Source organism: Peromyscus leucopus, chromosome 11, assembly GCF_004664715.2.
Source record: "Peromyscus leucopus breed LL Stock chromosome 11, UCI_PerLeu_2.1, whole genome shotgun sequence".
NCBI classification, from domain to species: domain Eukaryota; kingdom Metazoa; phylum Chordata; class Mammalia; order Rodentia; family Cricetidae; genus Peromyscus; species Peromyscus leucopus.
The window spans coordinates 36,901,812-36,927,682 of NC_051072.1; the positions used below are offsets into that span (position 1 = coordinate 36,901,812).

The 25,871-nt window shown below is 44.3% G+C and overlaps 1 long non-coding RNA gene across 1 annotated transcript; it reads right to left on the reverse strand.

Annotated features, from left to right (window-relative positions):
- Positions 1–319: 319 nt before the first annotated feature.
- Positions 320–8,407, reverse strand: LOC119088720. Its single transcript, XR_005092422.1, has 3 exons — positions 8,144–8,407; positions 5,735–6,042; positions 320–1,512 (listed from the first exon to the last, which is right to left on the reverse strand). It is a non-coding gene; the product is annotated as an uncharacterized LOC119088720 (long non-coding RNA).
- Between the last annotated feature and the right edge of the window lie 17,464 nt (positions 8,408–25,871).

The following is a 25,871-nucleotide window of genomic DNA, read 5'->3' on the forward strand; positions in this document are numbered from 1 at the left end:
GAGGTGGTTCTGGCTCTGTGACCTTGGCTTTATTAGCTACTCTGAGGGTGCAGGGAGTGCTTTTACAGTCAAGAAAACCCACATTTTCAGAGATTGGGGCCTTCCTTTCTATTTCCGTAGAACCAAACTGAATTAAAGTAGTGACTGAAATTCTTCCCTTCTCCTATCAACCAGGAAAGGACAGTTGCAATGCCAACATGCAAGCCAGCTTACTTTACTGTTTGGGGCCCAAATAGAAAGGAGTACCAAATGACTTCTGTGAACATATGCAATTGATTAACCTCATGGCCCAGAAAAAGCAAGACGTACAAAGATTGGTCGGAAAAAGATTTCTTTCCTCAAGCTCCAAATACAAGCTTCAAATATACAAATGTTTTATTATGAATTTTTTTTGTCTAATTTAAATCTATTTCAGGTTGTCCCAGAATAGTCTTTCTTTATAATCCATGCCAAGCTTGAATGAGTTGCACTTGAACAAATTTCTTTCTCTATTAGCGGCCATATTGCTCAAGCTAGTCCATGGTTATCTCTTCACTCTCTGGAGCAGAGAACGCCCCGTAGGTCTTCAGTTTCCTTGCTGGTAGCTTGTCCTCAGGAGTGTGATGCTTTGCTGATGAGCCAACCACCTTGTGATGACTGGGGCCTCTAGGCACCTGACAGCCATGACATGGAGTTGGCTGCTCTGGGCTGCCGCTCTCTCAGGGGCTGACTCCTGGTGGAGGGGCATCTCGGAGCATCCAAGATCAAGCCATTGTCAGTACCTGTCTGATCTTGAAAGAACTTGGCCAGCCTTGTGTTCTCCTGTTTTGCCAGCAAGATCAGCTTTCATGAATGATCTTGTAATTCTGTTTATCTTCTGGCGCCACAGCTGTCAAACTCTGTAGCATAAATCCATTCATGTTGCAAGATCCACAACACGCCCGGCAAAGTTGGCATCGACTCTGAGACAATCCATCACATTCGAGTTTTATGCCTTGGCATCCAATTATAACAGGATCACCTGAATCAGAACCTTTGGAGTCTGTTCAGAATGTGCAAGGTCGGCTTGCACAGTGACCATGAATACCTGGGCTTGGCCTCCACCCACCCAGTCCGTGTCTGCTGAAATGGCAAGGTGGGGGCTTCTTTTACGTTGTGTTCTCCTGACATCTGGGTTGAGGAGAAGCTCTTTAAGCTAGTAGGATTTTTATAGCCACAGGACGATTGCTATAAGACAGATCATTTTGGATCTGAGACCAAACTTTAAATTGGAGACTTTTCCTTTCCTTCTGATAGGTATTTTTACCTATATTCACCTTTCATCAGCAGTTTCATTGTGGTTTCAATCAAAGCCATGAGAAATAACCTTTCTTGTACCCTCCTGCCCCAGAGTACTGCAATGCTGGTACCTACTCTGTGGGAAGCCTTTGGATTCGAGTTGGGGGTCAGGTTCTGAGTCTCGTGAAGCTGATGTTCTGTCTTTAATGTTTCATTTCTCAAGGGAACAAAGAACATGAGTAGAAAAAAACGGACCTGGAGGGAGGGAGAGAGCATAGGGTTGACCGTAAATAATGTCATTCTCATAGAACAAGCTCGAAACATACGGTCACTGTCATTCCTCGACAGCTCAGCTTCTTTTTAAAAATGCTGTTGCTTCAGAGAATTCCATACACGCATAGAATGTGTTTTCAAATCCACCCCCTACTACCTCCCATCCGGCTCCTCTCACCCCCGCCCCACCCCCACCTTTCTCTGCCAACTTCACGTACTCCTTTTAAATCCACTAAATCTCTATATAAAACTGCGGGTCATGACTCCCCTGGGTCCTGGAACTGAATTTAGGGGTCACAGACAGCTTGACAACAGTAAAATGCTTCTGAATACGAAAAGAAACATCATTCAAGACCAAACACCTAACGACCCCAAGGTGCTTCTGGTGGCTGTGTTGTATCGCATGACTGCACTGTAGCCTTGGTTCTGAACACACAACATCCACGCAGCGCCAGTGAACGGTGGCCAAAGCCCTGGCTCACATTCCAGACTGCCGTATGCTCCGCAGCACAGCAATTTACAGTATGTACAAAGGTTCCTGCTCTCACAGAGACGTGAAAGATAAGAGTGTGTCAGCGTTTTCTTACCATCCTTCTTTGGCACGTAAGTATCCAACGAGTATGCATTTGCATTTTTCAGCATTGGGGTGTTGGGCTTTAAGACTCGCTGATTGAGTCACTGGCTTGAATTTCACTTTTTAAAAAATGTTAAGTCAGGCATGATGATGCACACCTGTAATCCTAGCACTTGGGAGTTAGAGGCAGGTGAATCTCTGTGAGTTCAAGACCAGCCTAGTCTACATAGCAAGTTCCAGGCCAGCTGGGGCTACTTAATAAGAGCCTGTCTCAAGAAAAAGAAAATGGGTGTGACGTTAAGACAGAATTTCTAATAGTCTCTGAAATAGCCTGACCATATCTGCCATTTTGTACTACAGCTTATGCAAAGCGACCTTCTCAGAATCCATCATCATATAACCAATATATTGATCAACTCTGAAAAATGTTAAAGGTGTTTTATCTTATAAAACATCAAATATGCATGCAAAAGGTTCACGTCTTTATGACAAAATAACCAAGCAAGGGGCTGAGAGATGGGTCAGTGGTTAAAGGGATTTCTGTCCTTTTGAAGGTCCAGAGTTTGTCTCCCAGTATCCACTTGGAGAGGCTTCCAACCTCCTGTAACTTCAGCTACACACTGATATACGTACCCAGACACATATACACGAGTAATTTAAAATAAATATTTAAAAAAAAAATAACCAAGCACGTCTATCCCTCTTACTAGCAGCCAAATTTGCTTTCATCTTTAATAAATAGCAAAAGTACATATATAGCAGAGACTTGTTCTAAAGCAAATTTCTTTATGGGTTATTTTTAGTAACTGTTTGATTTAGAAACCTAAATATCCAGGGTTGTATAAAAATGTACTGGGTGAGAGGGGATTGATTGTGAGTGGATACATGTAAGAAACACTGCTTCAGAGAATGCTATGTTCCATTCCCTCCTTTTTTGTTTTTTATGTGTGTGTGTGTGTGTGTGTGTGTGTGTGTGTGTGTGTGTGTGTGTGTGTTCGCATGCATGCATGCTGGGTGCTGTGTGTGTAGACGTGTATGTCACACAGGTGTGAAAGCCAGAGGACAGCCTTGGGTACGGGTCCTCCCCTTCCACCTCATTTGTCTCTGTTCATCATCGTGTGCACCAGGCTAACTCGTCTGCAAACTTCTAGGGATACTCCTATCCCTGCCTCCCTCTGCCTTGGGACCACTGGGATTTCAGACCAGTGCAACCAACCCCGGTTTTAGGTTGGTTCTGGGGATTTGAACTCAGGTCCCCACCTGAGCCGCATCCCCAGCCCCGGGCTGTGCTCTTCTTGTCTTATTTTGAACACAGCTGTTTTCCCGTCCCACCTCAGAGACTGTCAATTCACCGATGTAGAAGCTGTCACAGACTAAAGTCTGTTTGCACTAGATTTCACGAGCTCCTGAGGGAGGCCGCTTGTGCATGGGGTCTGAACTTACCAGGTCTACAGTCTGTTCTTTCTCTGGGGCCCTTTTCTCTGGCTGCAACTCGGGGGTCAAAGACTGAATTTTGTCCAGGAGCTCCAATGATATTGATGCTGAACTTCTGAACACTCTGAAAATACTCCCAGTTGACTCTCTCCTTTGGAGAGAAATAAACCTACGGTTTGCAGACCTGTTTAAGCCACTGCTGGTCAAGTGATGCTTTGTGTTGCCCATTGAACTATTTGCAGGGCTGTCTTCCATCTCCACCTACACACAGAGGTAACCCGCCTTCCCAGCTTCAGAGAAAACCGTACACATTTGAACTCTTAGTCTTAGATCTAAACCCAGATGCAATTGTTTTCCATGGTCAAAATAGTAGTTGAGCCAAGTGTATTTCAGGCTTCTGTGGCTGGGTCCCCTCTCAAAGAACACTTAGAATCTCAAACCCGAACCTTCCAGAACCATCTCTTTGGTTATGTGGTCAAATGCCCAGAATGTTATGATCATTGAGAGGAATCTCAATATTCAGCCAGGTGACCAGGTTCATCTTATCGATGTCTACAGACATGGGATGTTTTCTGGAAGACTCTGGAGCAGAGCTCAGTGACAGTGGTTGGAAAGTTATGATAAACATAACTGTGCTGGCAAAAATGCAGGGAAGAAAAATCTTTTCCTCTTTTCAACCCCTCCGGGACAGTTTTCGAGATTTCAGCAGATCATAACCACATTATATAAAAGTTGGAGCTTGGTGTCTAACCTGTTCTTCCAAGGGTCTCAAACTGAAATGTTACCTTGTGTCTTAGCTTTTCCTTCTGTGATAAAAATACCTTAGAAAATAAACCTGAAGAAGGAGAAGTTTGTCTTTACTTAGGATTTAGTCAACTCCGGCTCTGGTCTCTTAATCCACTGTCTTTAAGCCTATACAGTTATACAATTAGTCCACTGTGGTGGAAGTTTGCATTAGGGCAAAGCAGCTCACTTCTTCGTGGTAATCATGAAGAAGCAGGTGGTCAGAAACAAAACACATCCTTCTAAAGCATAACTCCAGTGACCTTCTACCTCCAGTGAGCATCTGAAGTCTCTAGATCCTCCCAATAGCCCATCAACCGAGAATCTACGGATGGGGTAATTTCTTCACCAGGGCAGAGTCTCATGATTCGGTCTCTCCCAGAAGCCCCCCTCTCAACACTGAAGATAAGACCTTTAATACACGATGCTCTGGTAACATTTAAGATCCAAACTAACAAAGGAACATTGTTTTTAGCCATTTAATTTGAGCTTGGAGGGGGAGAATCAAGCATGTCCACAATGTCCCAGGCAATGACAAGTTTCACTGAGTTCTTGGTCTTATTAATAAACCCATCCATCCACATGAGAAACTCTTCCCTTCTGAATTCAATACAATGGATGGGGGAAAGAAGGTAGAGAAATTAATCAAGTAGCCATCTAACGGGACCTGAGCGTACTCCCTATGGAAAGACTCAAGACAGAGTTCTTGCTGATGAGATGTCATTCTACGGTTTCACAGTTAAACATTAACAGTAGGGCAGTGGTCTTAGAATGTGGTCCAGTTAATAACAGCATAAATAAACACAAATAATGGCAGACAATCAGAAATATGTATCAAGTTCTCAAAAATTCAGACATACTGACATGTTTGTTCCACTTCTGAAATTCCTATCTCAGGACTTTCAGCAAGATATAAGCAAGGTTTTTAAAGATAAAGTCAGTCAAGGTAGCATTATTCATTGTTTATGGTCATTTCAAATTATAAACAACCTCCATGTCCACCAGCTAATGTTAGTAAACGATGGTGCAGACAGTGCCATCATTGTTCATGATATCTGTAAGATTTCTAATGATAGTCTGAAGTGTTTAGGACAAAACATTAGAAAAAATGTTTAGGATGCAAACCCTGTTTTGTTGTTGTGTTGTGTTATGTTGTTTTGTATGAGTGTGATGTCCAAACATTGTATGGGCATATAAAAAGACTTTAAGAGAACATCATAAACTGTAAACATTATCTTTGCTATTTCCCTTAAATCTTTTACTTCAATCTATACATTTCAATGTTTTCTAGCTAATCCTCTCCTTATACTAGTATGTTCTTATAAATAAAACATAACTTTAGCTTAAACAATTAAAGGAAATAGTGAACTCAGTTGTAAAAATACACAAGAGAGAACCACAGCTGTCACTTACTTTGGATTCTGCACTGATCCTGTTGAACAGGTTAAACACATGCCTGGGTGAAAGAATGTGTGTGCTTCACTGTTGGAACCCCCGGAAGTTACAGAAAACATCACCGAACAGGGTGCGCCTCCTCTACAGTCACGTCATGACAACTTCTGATGTACCTGGAACAGTGAGTCCGACTGTGTACCATCAGGGGAGGCCCTCTCCGTCCATCTCGGCTCTGGAGCCATGGCATTAGCAGGGAGAGTGCTGCTTCAGTCCAGAACCTTCGAACAGTTGCACTGTATCAGCTGTTTCTGAGGTCATGGGCGGAACTAGACAGGATTCAAGTCAATAAGAAGGGTAGGGCTACTTAGGTGGGACAGACCTACCCGAGCAACCCTATTTCAGGCCGGCTGTGCTCAGGAGTCCAGTGGAAGTACTGGGCAAACAGCATGAGAGGTGATCCCTTAGAATGAATTTAAATGTTCCCAGACAGTAGTATTTTCTGACAATGTCAAGTTACATGAATAAAAACACTTCCCTTTTTTTCAGGGAGATATTTTTGTCTACTCCATGGAAGCCAATACTGTGGTGTCTATAAGAATATTCTGCATCCACAGTGCTCTGAGATACTTTATATCTGTCTAGGTTTAAAAGTATTTTATATAAATGTTTACATATATTTTCTACAGATTCCTTTTAGTAAGGGTGGGGGCCTGTTACGCCATTACCAGCCAGGGACACGGTCAAGTGGACTAACACAAAGGCCTGGGTTGAGGCATTTTTCTTTTCGAGTCTATTCCCATCTGGAAGGTGAAGGTGACCACAGTGTCTGAGCCAGAACTGGCACTGGGCTAGAAATGCTTCTGAGTTCGAGGGCCTTTTCCATTTTGTATCCAGTCTTCGAAATGTATTAGGCCACCTCTAAGTCTTGACTTTTAAAAAGTTGGAGTCGGGCTGTAGGACAGAGCTAGAGGTCATTCTGGCAAACCCTGTCCTCATCTCAAAACCCTGACCCTCTTGGTTTCCAGCAGCAGCTCGCTTAGAAGGCAGGAGTCTCAGGAGCAGTGTGACTGCTCTTTATCTCTCCAGAGGACCCACAGAGAGTGTCAAGAGTGGGTGACAACCCGAAGCATCGCAGCGACGTTCTGTCTTTCCTCACTCACTCCTCCTTTCTCATTGGCATAATTTTTGGAACCAGCTTTGGTGGTGCCTGTCTGTAAGCCCAGCACTCAAGAAGCTGAGGCAGGAGGAGAGTTCAGGGCTAGCCTGGGCTACATAGTGAATATCGGGCCAGCCAGGAATACATTGTGGTGGTGGTGGGGGGAATAATATGGTAAGATAAAAGTCAGGAAACACCCCAGTTCCCAAGGAAGCTGGCGTTGCAAGAAGAGCAGCCTACGTGATGAGGGATAGAAAGGTTTCACCTGAACTATGATAGGACACAGTGTTCTGAGATGCCCGTTTGTTAAAAGTTCATGGAATCTATAAAGACTTGGAAAGAAAAGAAGATATAGCCCAGAATCTATAAAGACTTGGAAAGGAGAGAAGATACAGCCCAGGCAGAGACAAAACATGATGTTTATAATAAGTGGAAGTTAAAATTGTTTGATTCAAGTCTGCTTCAAAGTCAAAGATTCTAAAGAACGAGCCTTGGTCTCAAGCTAAGCCAAGTTTTGTCATTTTAATGATAACAGAAGGAGAGGGCGCATGGAGAAAAGGGGGATCGTTGGTCAGTATAAACACAAGCAAGATTGTGATTCTTGAACATGGTTTACTGTGTCAAAATTTGCCCTAAACATTTTAATTCTCTGTGAGCCTGAGTGTCTGGGTGGTCTGAGCTCACCCAGCAGCCTCTGGGCAGGCGCAGCCTCTGTTCCGTTTCCCAGGATGCTAAGTGGTTAGTCAGCAGCCATGCCGCTGGAGCGACATAATCTCCAGATAAACTTCGGAGATAGTGCAGAGCAATTACTTTGAAACAGTCCAATTAGTTTTAGTCTCATGTTTGGTTGAAAACCATGTCCCTGGAAAGGTCGTGTGAAATGCTTTGAAGGACTCGGTGGAGTATTTCATGACACCACAGTTCTCAGAATGTCACCAAGCCCCGGAGCTAAAAGTAGCCTCCTTCTTGGCTTTTGGCTTCTGCGTTCTGAGAGAGAACCTCATGGTGTAGTTCTGACTGGCACGGAACTTGCTGTGTAGACCTGGCTATCACTGAACTTTCAGTGATCATCCTGCCTCAGCATCCCCTGTGTCAGGATAAAGGTATACAATCTTACACCTGGCTCCTCCCTCCCTTTAGGAAATGCTTCATCCACGAGGGCTCTCTGACCCCATTGGCCCATAAGCAACAGAGCTACAGAAGGAAGCATAACGAATAAAAAGCCCCAGGGAGCAAGTTGCTCCTGCACCGTGCCCCTAAAGCAGTCTCACCTGAGCATCACTCCAGGTCGGGGAGATCAAGGATTCTCCCAGAATGCCACAGCTCCCGCACCATCCTCTCCCCCAGTAGTTTTATTGCTGAGCTCCTGTCTCACCGGGGACCCATCCCCTGCCTTCTGTCTTCACCTCCATCTCAGTGGGCTTCCCTCCGCACACTCTTTACCTGAGCTGCGTCATCTCTGCTGCCGAGTGGCTTCCACTCTCCCTGAAGCTGAGACTGCCCACTTCTGCGGTGAGTCATAGATGCCTCCCGGCTCTGCTTTCCACTCTCTGGTGCTTTACTCTGTGACTCTCCCCGCCCCCACAAAAGAACTCCCTTTTCCCCATCAAGGTCTGGAAGGCAAAACATGAGAGCATCAGTCCCCACCTGTCTCCCGGGCGTGTGAACATGAAATTAGAAATAAGCAATACACGCAGTTTGCAAAACAAGACCACAGGCAGCAGAACTCAGCAGAGAGGAAGGATCCTTTGGAGAGTAGGTTTTTGTTTTTTTTTTTTAATAATTATATTTAATGGGTAAGCCCAAAGCAAGATTTTCATATTTTCTCTATCTAGTAAAACCATTAAAACCCAACAACCCCCATAACAATGAGGAACTGTCAATAAAACAAAAATAATAGTTCTTTTCCTACTTTTATTGAAAAAAATAATTACTGACTTTAAGTATGCCTTTTTATTTTTTATTTTTTTATGAGCATGAGTAAAGAAAGAATATTGTTTGAGACTGGACCCCTGGTGTGAAATAATCACCAATAAAGTTTAACCCGGGCAGAGAGACTGTCTCAGCGGGTAGAGGCACTTGCTGGAAAGTCTGATGACCTGAGCCTGATCTCCGGAAACCACGTGACAGGAAGGAGCAAACTCCTGCAATTTGGCACACGGTTCTCTGAGCTCTGTGGGCATGCTATGGCATGCACACATCCACACAGGCACAATGAACAAGTAATGAATGAGTAAACAGATGGAATAAAATAAAATTTAACTCAGCTTTCTCATGCCCAGGAACCTCTGATGGCAATCACTAAGTACAATTCAGATATAGGCAGGAAACCATACCCAAATGTCTAATGGAGATCAATTAATTATAATGAATCTCACTTAACTCAGCTAGAAGAATACAGTGGAGGTTGGCTTGTACCTTTCCTGGTGGCTCATGCAGAATTTGATGAGAGATCACACACCGATCCTGGGGGCCGCATGTCTTCTCACGTTGTGTTGATCATGAAAGGACCGAGCAAACACCATAACAGTCTTCTCTCAGAGATCAGGCCTCAATTTCAGTTTCCTGAGATGGACGGGGCAGGCAGTTTCTGAGGAGGAGCTACGAACAAGGGACAATTAATCACTGGTGCCCCTGACCACAGGGACGAGGGAGAAAGGACGCATCAAGCCTGGTCCACTGAGCCAGCCCCTACAGTCAGTGCGTGCTAGGCCCGCCAGCCTGCAGCTCAAGCACAAAGCCTGGGACTTGTCCAGGTCTGCCCCCAAAATGGATAAATGTAGCCCTGACAAATCCCCAACTAACCCTGGCCAATCAAAAGTTACTAACATGATTGCCACTCTCATAGCCTGATTCTGCTCCTATGTAGTCTGTAGACCCCAAGACACTCCCCCCCTTACTTTGCCCCCGTTAAAAATCCTGCCCCATTGCTACCCAGGGTCTCTTCTGCTCCACTGATGCATCAGACTAACAGAGAGGCCCGAGTTAACTCGCAATAAAATACTCCTTGCTTTTGCATCAGATTTGGTATCTTGATGGTCTTTAGGGGTCGGGACTCTGGGCACAACATTCCTTAGTTCAAATAATCGTGATTTTTCTGGCATACACCTCTATTTCAGAACAATGAGGAGTTATAAAATTAAGAGACTGAGGAGGTCATCCATACTTTGTGTTACCAATCCTTCCAGAACACAATCTATTTTAAAGAGGACCCGGGAGGTTCAGACCGTTAGTAGCTCTCCTGTCACCAGGAGAAGGTAAGCAGATAAAGACTGTTCCTGGGCAGATTCTTTTAGCCCTTCTTTCAAGCTTCCTGCGGGGACACTTCTGTCTCTCTTGTGACCCTGAGGACACCTGTGGATATCCAGTCAAACTATTTCTTCTTCTTTTTCACTTTCTTGTACCGAAGATCGAAGCTCAGGCTCTGACATGCCAGGCAAGCGTCTACCTTGAGCGAAAGAAGAGCCTCGTCACTGACTAGTGGGTCTTCTTTCTAGGATAAATTCTCAGTTCTATATGGGCTTCCTGGTCTGTTAACCTAAAACATTACCAGAAATGACGAACCAAGATTCCGTTTCCCATAACCTTTGCATCACCATCTTACCAGCCTCATATTTCATTCCCTGGAAAGAATGTTCTTCATTCACTTGAAGGCTCTCCCGCCATTTCACACTCATAGGACTGACATTGTGCCGATACTGCGAAACAATATGCATGTGCCCATGTGGATGTATGGGCAGATGAGTGCCGGGGTCTTAGGGTCCAGAAGAGGGTGTTGAGTCCCCTACAGCAGTGATTCTCAACCTTCTTAATACTGTGGCCCTTTAATACAGTTCCTCACCTTGTCGTGACTCCCAACCATAAGATTATTTTGTTGCTACTTCATACCTGTCATTTTGCTGTTATGGCTCGTAATGTAAATATCTGATGTGCAGGATCTCTAGGATGTGACTCCCATAGGGAGTCTTGACCCACATGTTGCGAACCACTGCCCTTGAGCTGGAACAGGCAGTTGTGAGTTGCTTGGTGTGAGTGCTTGGGATCAAACTCCAGTCCATCACAAGAGCAGCCAGTGCTCTTAACCACTGAGCCATCTCTCCAGCTCCTTCTCCCAGGACATTTGACATCTTAACTCCTCAGCCTGTAGATAAAGCTCCTAATCATTAGCTTTACATTTTAGGCTTCCTGACCAGCAGGCCTGAAGGACAACTGAGGCGGCTTGCAAAGAACATTCTAAATCCAGCACTCCTGCTCAAAGCTTAGTTTGAAATCACCTACCCTGACTTGTCTTTAATACTCTGTTGTATTCACACTGGATCCTTAATCTACCATCCTTCTTATTCATTCTCTGCTGCATCCTCTGTCTATTTACAGTGATGCCTACACCAACTTCCTGGCTCCCTCTCTGTAGCCCAACCCTCTAGACTGCTTAAGGTGGGTGCAGGGGGAGGTGCCTGACCCGGCTACTGAGATCTTCTTAGGTGAATGTTATCTGGGCCTGCAAGATTTCTTGCTGGCCTAGTAAGTGAAAGTTGGAATGGGAAAGTAAAAGAAAAAAGAAAACCTAGGACTCTCTTCTTTAGCATAATCATGATAAGTAGTCCATTAATTAAAACGAATGCAGAAGTACAGTGTGCAAGAAGCCTTACCGGTGAGTGTGTGACTAATGGTGCGGGGAGACAGTATCCTCTGCAGAGGGGATGGTGGCTGCCAAGTAAGCAGAGGATTTGTAAGGGGAAGTCAGTTAATAGATCCACCATGAGTCACTTTGTAGAAATACCTTTTAGCCTACAAGAGAAAGGGGAAAGGAGGAGAAATAAAAAGTAAGATTTGATGTCGGTCATCTTAAGCTCGTGGCATTCCCAGGGGGAGAGTTCAGGGAGGAAGCTCCCTCAGCTACTGAACTCCACTTACCCATAACCCGGAACACCTTATGAAAAAGACCAGTGACCTTGACCAAAGCTCTGACATTTAGTGAAGAAGATGTTAAGCACAAGAAATTCAAATAACACCAAAGTCAAAGAAATAGGAATTTTTTTAAAAAAAAAAAATCACCATAGACTGCTATTAACTTGATCATGACACAGTTCTGATTGGACCGATTAGCAGAGGTAATTGTGACTCAGTACATTATTTGTTCATCTACTTGAAATCTTGGGAGGGACTCCTCACTCACAACGAGGTGACTTTGAGAGGCTTAAACCCTGTCGGCTGCTGTTTGAATGGTGCCAGCCGCGGCATGTTTAAACAGCCCTGCTGCCAATGGGCCTTACCAGCAAGTGTGGGCAAGGACGTTCTACAGAAATAAGACCTGCTGCCAAACCAGGAAATCAGCTACTCAACCTATCTGCATTTCAGAAATCTGTCTCTATTCATGCTCGTGAATCTGTGTAAAAATCTTTCTTGTCACAGGCCTTCTCAACTCTAGGGCCTGAGAAACCCCTGCTGGGTGCTCAGACCTGTCATCAGAGCACCAAGTGCCAGCTCTGATCCTTCATCTTCCTCCTCCCTTCACCTGCAGCCCTGACCAGTCAGCAGAGGGCTTCTCAGAGCTCATCCAGATAGACAGAGGCCCAGGAAGGAGGAAGTCTAGCAGGAGGTCTGCCTGGGAACGATCGTCAACTGTGTGCTGGGCATTGTCATTAAAGGGTGTTGCTTTAGGATTTAGGGAGGCAGAGAAAGGGGGTGGCTTTAGAAATGCAGAAAGTAAATAAATTCATAGGTAGTTGCATGGTTATAACTTCTAAAACTATATGTAAATCGTACACTGAGATAGATTTCTATCTTCATCTGTTCCCAGTCTAGTTATTTCTTGAACAGCAATTACTGTAATGACTCACGTCCTCAGGCTGGGAGATGGTTTGGTGGTGAAGAGAGCTTGCTGTACAAGCATGGGCACCTGAGTTTGGATCCCCATCATCCACACAAAGGCTGAGTGTGGTCTCATGTCTCTGTAACTCTGCAATGAGAGGCAGAGACAGGAGGATCCTGGGAGCTCACTGACTGGCCAATCAGCCTTGTAGAAATAGTGAGCTCTGAATTCAGTGAGCAATCAGGTCTCATAGGAATAAGATGGAAAACAATAGAGTAGGACACCTGGCAATCCTTTTATGACCTCTATGTACTCATAGGCATGTGCATCCACAGACGTGTGCACATATGCATATACCATACATGGACATACAGATACACACATCACACAAAAATATAAAGGAAATAAAAAACAGAAACCATGTTCTTCACAAGGCAGCTGCTTGGTTAAGCATTGTGTAGTGTATCAGATAAGCATGGGGGCCACACACAGACTCCATGAGTTCAAATCCCACTCCCACAACTACCTGGAACACATCACATAACCACCCTGTATCTTATAGTCCTTGGTTGAATGTAAATTGCTTAGAAGAAATGGCTGGTGCATTGCCATCCTTTGTGGGTACATGATCTAATGACCTGTTGATTCCTAAAAGAAAAGACTATGAAATGGAAAGGTAAAGCAGATCCCCATTAGTAAAGTGGACCCTCCAGGGGATAATCTGGAGCCATTCAAGTTAGGTTCCCAGAAACAATGGCTAAGACAGATATGCATAGACCGTGACCCTAGTGGATGGGATGGAGCTATAAGTGACTTCATTGCCAAGTGGAAAGCATCTTGACACAGAAAACAAGAGACCTGAATTATACTCCAGCTAGCCAGATAATCATCTAGCTATGTGACTTTGGTACTATCATTTCGGCTCCTTGGACTTCAGAGATTTTTATATCCATCAGCACTATCTCATAGAATTTCCTGAAGGATACGCTCTACATCTGTACCCGAGGCTCCCGAGCACTAACATGAGGTATGACCTACAAAGAGCTCCATTTTTGTTGTGATTTCATTTGATTTTAGTGAGAGTTAAACATACCCAGCCACAGTGGTCTATGGCAGCCATGCTGGACAGCACAGAATAGAATACTGTGGAAGATATTTTATGGTCTGTTATATAATACACAAGGTTTCTATAGGTCAAGATGTAGAGAATACATATTTTAAGAGCTCACCCCATCTCTAGGGTCTACACACGTTGCAAAGCACCTAAAAACAAACACACACAGAGAAGAACATCGATCCTGAGAAATGCAAGGTGGTCCTGCCTGCAATCATGGGAGTGAGATAACACCCCCAGAATGGTTTCCAAACCCTTGAAAGAGGCAGGTTTGAAACATTTCACCTTCTGAAAGCCAAGACCTAATCACTGACAATTTCCTGATTACTTGTTCTGTAATAAGTCATTTAACTCTCAACAACTACATGACGGGTGTACACTGTTGTTCTTGACTTGCAGATGGAGGAAGCAAGGCACAGACATATGCTGAGTAGCTTGTTCTCAGGCCATCTAGCTAAAAATGGATGAGCCCAGATGCGGATTTAGACCATTTGTTCTAGAGTCTTATTATGTGAAAAAGAAAACAAACATTGTAATGAATAATAATAACATAATGCAGAATAGTGCTCAAATCAAAACTATGTGTCTTGATTAGTTTTCACACAGTAAACACACCCTTATTATTTTCAAAATGCTGTAAGCTTCCAAGAAACTCCCCCTTCATAAGCTTATTCAATTACTTCCCATCTCAACCAATTCAAGGAAAACCACTATGCTGAGTTCCAAAACTATAGATCATGGGAGCTTTAACCACCATCGTATGTGTGTATCAGGCACATGTAACAAGAACATCAGCCATTTTGTGGCTTCAAATCCATCCGTTATAAAAGCGGGCAATTCATGATTGGAAAGACATTCATTCATTCAGCACATATTAGCCAAGCATCTTCTATATGTCAGCTACTATATTATGTTCTTGGAACAGACTGAGTTCCTCCCCTGGACAACTCTCAGTCCTTCATCTGACACACCAGTCAGCTAGTGTCTTGGGAAATTATTAAGTGGTCTCAGTGGCAACCGACAGATAACCTTAGGTGTGGTGCCAACAGTTGTGCTGGTGTTCCAGCAAAGAGCTGCCCTGGACCTAGTCCCTAGAATTTTAGTGGGATCCTTTGGAGTTTTGGAAGAGTGACAATTAGAGATCATTGCATGACTTTCCACTAAAAATAACTTTATAAACAATTTCTAAATATGTCTTTATAAGTAATAACTCTAGAAAAGCCTACAGGCTTAATGTAACCAGAGAAGTTACAACACTAGACGGGCGATGTGGGGGCTATTGCATGATTGGAAGGCAAAAGATCGCCAGGGAATTCCACCCCAACTGATGAGGAGTGATTGCTCTCTACCGACAACCAACCAGACTGTTCTCCCGCATATTTTCCAGCCGGAGAAAGAGACTGATGCAAGATGGTGAAGAGCTCAGCAGTATTTCCAAACATTCTGGAACAGACAAAAGCAAAGGGACCCAGGAAGTGAAAATCAGCTTCCAGGTGCTACTGAGAGTTGAGTCTTTTCCAGGAGGGACGGTTCCGGTAGCTGATCAGAGGCTTGAGGAGGTTGTAGGTGGAAGCCAAGTCCTAAGTGCACCCACGTCTTCCTCTACTCAGAATTCACTTGATCTCCCCTGTGGGATGCGTGTGACTAAATGACCCTAGGGAATTATGCAAATCTACCGACACACCACGAGGTCAGCTGTTTAGACATTTGGGTTTTCTCAATGCTGAGAACACAGCCTGGGAGCCATGCAGGAACTGTGCCGAGACTGTGTTGTTGTTGTTGTTGGTTTTTTTTTCTCATGCAAGTTCGGTTCTCACACTAGCTGGAGCTCTTGCATCTACTGTACAAAGAAAACACACTGTGAGAACGACTGAAATCGCTTCTCGGGGGAGGAGAAAGGATGCATTATCTCCTGCTACCCAACCCCATGCTATCCAACCAGCCTCACCCACCCCTGAGTCAAATCCACACAGTTGCTGGAGCCTGGCTAATACCGAGTGCCCCAGGTTAGTCGCTATAAACAACTAGGGGGTGGGCTGTCAATGGAACTGACCCCAGAGAACTGGCAGGGATGGACAAAGCGTTTGCACAGAAACGCCAGTCCTGAGCAACAGGCAGACTCCTGGGAGCTCCGACAGATGAAAAGTGTGATCAGGAAAATAAGGACTGCGTAGCTAAACTCCATGGCTTCCAATCTCTATTTACCATGACATCTGCCTGAATTGAGTGGGCGTGGCACTCGCCTCTCACTCAGGTCTTGTGCCTTAACTGACAAGACAATGCACAGTCCTTTTCTTCAAGGGATCTATTCTTTTATTCAGAAAATGTTTGGTGAGCATCTGCTCTGTATCAGGCACTCTCCTAGAGGTTGGGGACATGGCAATGTGCAAGACAGAAAAAAATAAATCATTTCCTTCATGGAAGTCACCTATTGATGAGGGAGAAAGGCAAAAGACAAGTTAACAAACGCATCATTTACTATCAGGCAGCCATGGGCAGCATGCAGAATATTAAAGTAAACCAAAGAAGGATGGAAAGTCAGTGGATGGGGGATGAAGCGCTGAGTGAGCAAGCGTGGCCATGTCAGGGATGCCAGTGTCTCAGTCCCATGGGCAAGGGAAGGCCTGACTTATCCAGGGTCAGGCTCAGGGGATGACAAGGCCTGCCCCTAGTGTAAGTGTGAATATTGACAGTGTGGATGGAAAGCAGTGACTGTGGATTCCTGGTCCCAGACGACTGCAGCCCACAGAGGCCCCACACTGTGATGATAAACATCATTTGTGCTGTGTATAATAAAAGCAGCGAGTTTAGGGGCCGAGGCTGGTGTGTCTTCATCCAATTGCACAGCACACCTGGTCTGAGCTTTTCTGCCATTTCTTCATTCCCTATCACCCGAGTCAAGTCCAAAGTCGCACAGATCGTGACAAATGGCCCTACTGTTAAATAAGGTAGTCAGGGAAAAAAAAAATGCCCTTTAGGGAACTGGCATCAGAGCCCAGACTCGATCATCTGAACAGGCCACACGGACAGAGGAGAGTAGTCCAGGCAGCAGAATTAGTAAACGCAAAGGCTGGGAAATGGAAACACGATTGTCAAGGAGACCAGGGTCTGTGTAAGAAACAAGAGGGTTGGTGGGCAATAAAAGATGAAAACATGGAGGTTCGCAGGTGCCTGGCCATGTAGATGACTCTGTGTTTTATTCTAGGGGTGTGGGAACCCCCATCTGAGCAAGGTCAAGCTGTGGTTTCTATAGCAAAACCTGGCGGCTCATTGGAGAAAAAAGACGGAGAAACAAATGTCTGGCTGGAGATGAGACAGCCAGCGAGGAATAGGAAGAATATGGAGACCACGCAGCCACAGCAAGGCCAGGAAGGATCACCCAGTCGCTCTAGTTAGGATGGAGAAAGACACACGGGCACATCATTTTTGTATCCTGATGGGCTGCAGATCCCTTGTAGAACGTGCGGTCCATGTCTCCTCCTCCCCATTCCCACAGGCTGCTCTCTCTGGATGCACCCGGGGCTCCTGTCACGATGACTCAGCAGCATTATTTCTTCATTACTGGAATGTACTGATTCTTCTCCACAAAGTGACAGTCTCAATGTTGGATGCCTGAGGAGACTCTCGTCATCCTTCAGGAGTTGGTTTGGACAGGGCCGCCTCTGCACAGCGTAGAGTGTTTCTGTTGCCACGCATCACACTGGCCTGAAGTCTAGACAGGTGACGACGACGAACAAGAATAAATAATCCAGACCTGCTCATCTTGCTTGTTGGGGTTGGGAGGGTACCACACCCCTACGGGAGTAGAAGTAAGTCACTCCAAAGGGAGCATGTACACCATCAGTGAGTAGGCACCCTCCGGGAAAGGAAGAGCCCGCAGAGTAGGAAAGAAATTCCCAGGAGCACGTGGGGGGGGGGGGCATGGAGGGAGTAGGGGAGTGGGAGGAGGTGGGGACTCAACATGGTCTGATCTGGTTCCACTGTGTTTGGTCAGTCTGACCCTGGCCCCTGAGGCTCCGCAGGCAGCTAGCCCAGGAGCGAGCCTGTAACTGCCTTCGGGTGCCAGGTCTGTCCCTGCTTAGAGGGAACTGGTGGAAGGGGCAGAATTTATGCTCCCCTGAGGTGAGGGAGGGTGGAAGGGACTGTCGCTCGAGAGCCAGGCTCAGAGAAAGCTGAGGTGGTCCGCTGTGAGAGGGTGGGTAGTCGCTATCTAAAGGGTATGTGTTTCCCACTGAATCAAACGGTAGTTAAGGGAGCTGCCTGCCTCCCGATCTTCACCAGGAGAAGACAGCAATTTTAGCCCAACAAATGGTGACCCATTTTGAAGTTAAGATCCAATTAGCACCTTGAATAAGATCAAAACTGCGGAAATTCCAACAAGGCAACCATGTTCTGACCTTCCATTTAGCAGCAAGGGATGACCGGGAGAAAGTAGATTTTGACTCAAAAGACAGAGTTTGAATCCTGACTCAGGCAACGTTTGACAGTGTGACATTAAAAAGTCACTTCGCCACTTCCAACCTGTCTTCTCATCTATAAAGGGAAAAACGATAATAATTAACTTGCCGAATTGCTGTGACATTTAAATAAAATCATGTAATAAATCATCTTGTTTTTAGGGAACATAATATGAATATAAATTCGTGTGTTTCTTAGATTTATAGTGCAACAAACAGTATGTTGATTTTATTGTCATTAGCAAGACTCTATCTGTCCTGATTTGCTTTTTTCTCAATTTGACACAAGCTACAGTCATCTGAGAGGAGGGAATCTTAATTGAGGAAATGCTTTCATAAGATTGGCCTGTAAGCAAGTCTGTGGGGGTGTTGTCTTGATTAGTGATGGGTATGGAAGGGCCCAGCCCACTACAGGTGGTGCCATTCATGGCCCTGTGGTCCTGGGGTGTATACGCAGCAAGCCAGGAGGAGCAAGCCAGTAAGGAGCACCCCTCCATGGCCTCTGCATCAAGTGCTGCTCTGACTTCCAACAGTGATAGAATGTGACCTGAGTAATAGACTGAAATACACCCTTTCCTCCACATGTGGCTTTTGGTCATATTTTGTTTGTTCGTTTGCCTATTTTGGTTTTTGGGTTTGTTTTTTTTTTTTTTTTATCACAGTAACCAAATTCACTACAGAAATATTAAGCTCGATACAAGTGTGAATACACTAATCTACAAGTATGAAAATTGTTGAGGTGTTTTCTTTAATGTCATTCAAGCGAGTTATGGAAAATGAAAGACATCCCTGAGAGAAATATGAAGCCTGAGAAAACCCCCCAGACTTTTTCAACAACTCATCATATTTCATGTTTTATTTTCCCCAAATTGCCTCAAAATGTTGGTTCCCGGTGACTCAAAAATGTTTCCTCATGGAAACTTCCTGATCTTGGGGTGGAGGGTGAGGGGAACTCATCCAACCACAAGAGAGGTGTAGGGTAGAAAGTGTGACTGGAAGGACGGACAGACGCAGTGCTGTGACAACTTTAAGTGCTAAAAGACCAAGCACCGAACCCCAGGAGGAGATGGGCAAAAGCCAGAGAAATCGAAGGGCGTGGCGACAAGTGTTAAATTTCACAACTTACGGAATTTTAATAAGACATCAGAAGCAAAATCCAATGGGTAAGAGCGTTGTGTAGGATATAAGAGAGGAGGCACAATTGCCAAAGAAGAGTGCCCCATTTCCCCAGCAATTAAGGGAAGGCGAAGGCAAACAAGACGCCTCCTACTTATCAGATCGGCAGAGGGTTCAAAGGGAGCCAGCTAACACCTATTACTTACCAGTGACGGTGTAGGAAGTGGGCACTCTCGTAAGCTGTTGGTGGGAATTAATTTGGGTACAACCTTTTTGGAAGGCAATTTGGCAACACACCTACAACAATTTAAAATATGTAAACTCTTTGACGCACCTATTCCACATCCAGGAATTTATCCTAAAGACGTCATAAGACAAGCTCACAAGGGACCACTACGGAGTTACTTTTTCACGGAGTTATTATTACAAAAATCTGAAAAGATTCTAGTTTTTAAATGTATTTATTTAGTTATTTATTTATTATATGTGTGTGTCTGTGTGTGTGTGTGTGTGTGTGTGTGTGTCCGTGTGTCTGTGTGTGTGTCCGTGTGTCTGTCTGTCTGTATCTCTGTTTGTATCTGTGTGTATGATGTTTGGGCTGTGTGCAATGTGCACACATGTGGAGGTCAGAAGAGAGTTTTGTGGAGTCAGTTCTCTCCTTCATCTTTATGTGGACTCCAGGAATCAACCTCAGATTGCCAAGCTTTCAAGGAAAATATCTTTTACCCAATGAGCCATCTCGATGGCCCACAGAAGTACCTACATGTAGAGGAATATGGAGAAATTATGGAATGTATCTGAAGTAGATCACTAAAAATGGTGATGTAGACATAGTTATCTCCATGAAGAGATCTCTCTAAGTGAAAAACCAAACTATAGACAAAATAGTAGTTATATCAGTCTTGCTAATACTTACAAATGGAGTCGATAGTTCAATTTTCTATATTTTTTGATGCTTTCACAGTATACCAAGCATGCAATTGTAATGTAATTATATTTATGTTAAAGGAGACAAAAGGTATTTCTAAAGTAACATTTTTTATAAAGAAAGCAACAGACCTGTTTTCACAACAGTTATTTTAAGCTACAGCGTTTGAAGTATGATTTCCATTTTCCTCGATAGAGTCCACTGAGACAGCTTCTAGTCTGTTCCGATATAATATGCTTTCTGGGACAGTTTGATTTGTTCTTCTCATCACAAGAAGATGGGCTGCCATAAAAGCAGAAATCAAAAGTTTCCTGAGTCCTCCCCCACAGCCCTAATCCTTCCCTAGGGATACCACCTTCCTCCATTATTAGCTCAGAATCGGAGGAGGTATTGTACATTTCATACAAGTTACAACCCTCCTTTCTCTGAGGAGACCAAGGGCTCCGGCCTGCTGGTAACTTTATTCTAAAGAACTGTGCAATTTCCTTTAAAAACAAAACAACAACAAAACCCTGGCCAATTCAGTGAAAAATGTGCTCAGGGCTAGAGAGGTGGATCAACCAGAGTGAGAAAGCTGCTTCCTAAACAGCCAGTCTCTCAAGTAGCAATGCATGAAGTTGAATTATTGTGTTACTTACTGTAACTTAGCAAATCACTCTCGGCTCCGGTTTCCCCATCTGTAAAATAACCACATTATCTTCCTTCAAAGGATTACTATGAAAACCACAAAAGAAATCCCATGTACAGCTGCTAGCCCAGAGCCCAACACTCAGGAGGGCTAGGCCTAAGTGTCTTAATTATCTGTTGTGTAATTACTCTAGTTTCTATAGGTCAGAAGCTTGCAGCCTCCCAGCTTGTTCAAGTAGTTACTGGCAAGATTCAGTTCCTGTGAGCTGTGGGCCCTCTCGACATGGTGGTTTCCATCCGGGTACCTTGCCTCATCAGCGTGAGCGTGGGCCAACACCAGGGTGAAGTGGAAATTGCAGACTTGTACAATCCAGTCTTGAATGTCACACCATGTCGCTTTTACCATATTCCTTTCTTTCCATGTAACCCACCAGGCCCAGCCCCGGCACCATGGAAAAAGTTTATATGTAGAAGCGAACACAAGATAGGGATTATCGGGAGTCATTTTCAAAATGCTCTACTTCAGTGGTTCTCAATCTGTGGGTCGTGATCCCCTGGGGCCGAGCAGCCTTTGCAGAGGAGTCACATATCCTGAATTTCAGACATTTACACTATGATTCATAACAGTAGCACAATCACAATTGTGAAGCAGCAATGAAAACAATTGTATGGTTGTGGGTCACACAACATGAGGAACTGTATTAAAGAGTTGCAGCATTAGGAAGGCTGAGAACCACTGCTCAATCAGGCCATTAGCCATGCTTCTCTAGGATAATACTAACTTCTGAGAAGTATCCTGAGTGGGTTTTGTAAATATTGAAAACCTAGACAAATAGCTAAACGGCCAACTGAAATTAGTGGGTCAATTTATTTGAATTATTATCTATGTTAACCCAGTGATGAGTACGTCATGGGCAGATCCTACCATAAATGAAAGAGTGGGTATTAGAAAAATCTTCCTTGACACTTATATTACAAAATAGTGAGGGTTTCTCACTTATTTCCAAATATAACCCAACTCCGCCTTACCCAACTTTTAAAGGAGTTGGACACCACCCAGGCTCCTGGAGTCACCCTCTGCGGAAAGCAAAGGCAGGTGGCCCAATACTCAGGGTCCGGCCAAGTGATGCCTGCCTCTTAACATCTTCAGACTCTTAACTGCACGGGGCTATTGTTTCAGCTTCAAGGCTCATTGTGGGAGATGTCCCAGGTTCCCTTCACTTCCCACAACACCCAAGAGATTTTCTGTTACTTTACTTTAGAAAGCAATTCAGTTTTCCCAGGGTGTATTGGATTGTTTTCCATCATTGTCACAAAATACCTAAATCGAGGTAACACACAAAGAAATGAGGTTAGTTTAGCTGACAGTCTGGTACATCCCAGAGTGTAATATGGACATTGGCTGAGCTCAAGAGCATCCCACTTTAGCTATATAACACAACAGCAGACGGTATCTGCTGTAGAATATTATTTTAAAATGTGTTATATTGTTTATGCTGTGGAACATTTGTTTAATGATGCAAAGATGTGTTGCATTTGTTTAACTCTGTGAAGCTGTGTAACTTTGCCTGTCTAAAACACCTGATTGGTCTAATAAAGAGTTGAAGGGCCAATAGCAAGGCAGGAGAAAGGATGGGAGGGGCTGGCAGGCAGAGAAAATAAATAGGAGGAGAAATCTGGGGAGAGGGATATCAAGGAGAGAGAGAGAAGGAGGAGGACTCCAGGGGCCAGCCACCCAGCTACACAGCAAGCCACGGAGGAAGAAGTAAAGAAAGAAATAGAGAAAGGTAAAAGTGCAGAGGCAGAAGTAGATGGGCTGATATAAGTTAAGAAAAGCTGGCTAAGCCGAGCTAAGGCCGGGCATTCATAAGAAAGAATAAGATTCCATGTGATTTATTTGGGAGCTGGGTGGCGGGCCCCCTAAAGAGCCAAAGAGTAAAAACAACCACCTACAGGTATCATTCGACAGGAAGGAGAGGCCACACAGTCAATAACACAGGAGGCCAGGGAGAAGGGAAGGGCTGGTTTCGCTCTTTAGTAAGACAGCAGCAACTCTCTTGAAGGGATGAGCTATAGGTCCCGTGAGAAATACAGAGACCATTGGCAGTGGTCTCAACAACTAGCCTTCATTTTTTAAAAGTCTTCAGCACCTTTCAACATTGTCAAACCCAGGGCCAATTTTCCAGTGTGAACCTTTGGGAGACTCATTCAGACCATAGCATCCTGTCCCTGAACCCTACGCCATGAATTTCCCACAATACTTATCCTTTCGCCCCTAATAGTCCCCAAATCTTAACTTACTCCAACATCACTCAAGAGTCCAAAGTTTCATCATCAGAGACTCAAGACAAATTCTGTCCAGGTGTAAGCCAGTAAAAAGAAAGGTAAACATTTTTACACGTTATTTACTTCCAACACTCTGGGTCGAGGGTTCCTTTGGGGAAACTAGGGAATAGAAAGGAAAAATGGCCCTAAAGCAAGACTGACACTCGGCAGGGAGGACTGTAAATCTTGTGGAAAGGAGTTGGGCCCCGGGGCCCCCAGGCAGCTCCCTCCGTGGCTTCACTGCTTCTGTCCACAGGCCGGCTGCCGTTCTCAGGACCGCTTGCTGCTGCCTGTAGCTCCCATAAGCTGGTTTGGCACCCGCTGTCTGTTCTACCATCCTAGGATTCCAGCTGTCGCTCTGCGCCTGCAGACCCAGCAAGCCTTCTTCCAGTGGAAATTCTCTGGACAGCTCCACCCTTGCAGCCTGTAGCTTCCATGTGACTCTGGAGAAGCTTCCATGACCCCACCACATCCCTGCGCACCTTCAGAACTAGCATTTCATAGGTTCCCAGAGCGTGGTCTGTACCTGCACTCACTTGGTCCACAGCTGGAGCTGCCACGGAGTCTTCACGGCTGGATAGCAGAAAACAGAATTCCATGGTGGCCCCTGAGCAACAGGCCCATGGAGCGTAAGAATGCTGTCAAGATTCAAGAGGTCCGCTGGATATCCAAATGAAAAACAGTGAGCATCGATAGGCCTTGGCTTCACAGTATGACAAAATTAACTTGAGACAGACACAAAAATTAGTATGGAAAGTTACTTAGCTTCTAAGAGAAAATATGAAAACATCTTCTCTAATTGGAGACAGGCAACAACTTCTTACGCACCAAAGCATTAATAAGAAGCATTGGTGTATCACAATTCTCACAAAATCAAAAAACTGATTATCAAAAGCTACTATTAAGTAAAAATATAAGCCGTAGATTTAAAAATATGTTTATCTAACAAAGGACTTATACATGGGATATATGTTTTAAATCAACAATAAAAACACAACTAATCTGACTTTAAAATGGGCAAGCACCCTGTATTAGATGCTTTTCTGTTGCTGTGATGAAACACCATGACCAAGGCAACTTCTAGAAGAAAGTTTGTTTTGGCTTTTGGCTCCAGGGGATCAGAGCGTATAATGACAGGGAAGCATGGCAGCCATCAGCAGATGTGACAGCAGATGTGGCAGCAGATGTGACAGCATCTGGAGAGGAAAGGGCAAACTGCAAGTCGGGAGCCTTTGCTCTCAAAGCCTGCCTCCTGTGCTGAACTTCCTCCAGAAGGCTATACTTTCTAAACTTCCACAAAAGGAGCCACCAACTGCATACCAAGTGTTTTACACACACACACACACACACACACACACACACACACACACACACACACACACACTCGTTCATCCGAATTGCCATTATGCAGAAGGAAAATACTCAGCAGCATTAGTTACCATTGAAATGCACATTAAAGCCAGGACAGGTAGCGTGGTCTGCCCTTGGAATGGTGAGGAAGAAAACCGAGAAGAGTAAGTATTTTGACAGAGTCATAGAGGAACTGGAACCTCCTATGTGACTGATCGGGAAAAGAATGTTACAATTGCTTTGCAAAAATATTGGACGTTTTCTACTAAAGTCAAACATCAACTATCTCATGACTTGGTAATCCCACTACTAAACTGATAATCATGAGCAATAAATACACATTCCCATAAGAGAGTTGTTGAAGAAGAACACCCATGGAAATTTTATTCACAATAGCATAAAACTATTAAAATACTCACAAATGTCTATTAGCAGGAGAATGGGCAACTAATTTGTTGTGCATACAACAAGTTCATCTTCCATGTGTGGAATACTACACAGCAATAAAAAGAAATAAATTCACTGGCATGCAACATGTAGATATGTCTACATATCTACCAATGAGCACTTTAGAATTCTATTTGACTTCCAGGAATAGACAGAACTAGTCTATGGATACAGAAGGAAGAATGTTGTTACCTTGGGCTAGGGAAGGGAGTGCTCTTGCCTAGAGAGAATCATGGCCCAATTTTCTCTGGTGATGTGTTTTAAGTTTTAAACAAAGCAATGGCTGAATAATTACATAAATTTTTGTCTTTGAATCAGCATCCTTAATATACACTATATAAGCAAACCTCAATAAACATTGAAGAATATGATAACATTGAAAGTGTTCTATTCTAATTGGACAGAATTCCAGGCCAACTTTCACTGTCTCCCTTGTGTTAGTGACTTGTCTCATTGCTGTGGCAAAATACCCAAGATCAGTTCAGTGGAGGAAGGGGTTATTCTGGCTCACGATTTAGGGTACAGTTTACAATGGTGTGGCAGTAAGAGTTTGAAGCAGGTGGTCATATTGCATTCTCAGTCAGGAAGCGGGCAGGGAGAGATGGTAGTCACCTTTTTATGCAGTCCAGGAACTCAACCTAAGGAGTAGTGCCACCCACAGTGACCTTCTTACTTGAGTTAACCTAATCTAGATAACCCCATCAAGGAGGGTCCAGAAGCTTATATTTCAGGTGACTCTCAATCCCAAGAATTTGACCATGAGTATTAATCCTCAAAACCCCCAAAAACAGAAGAGAAAGGAAAAAAAAAAAAAAAAAAAAAA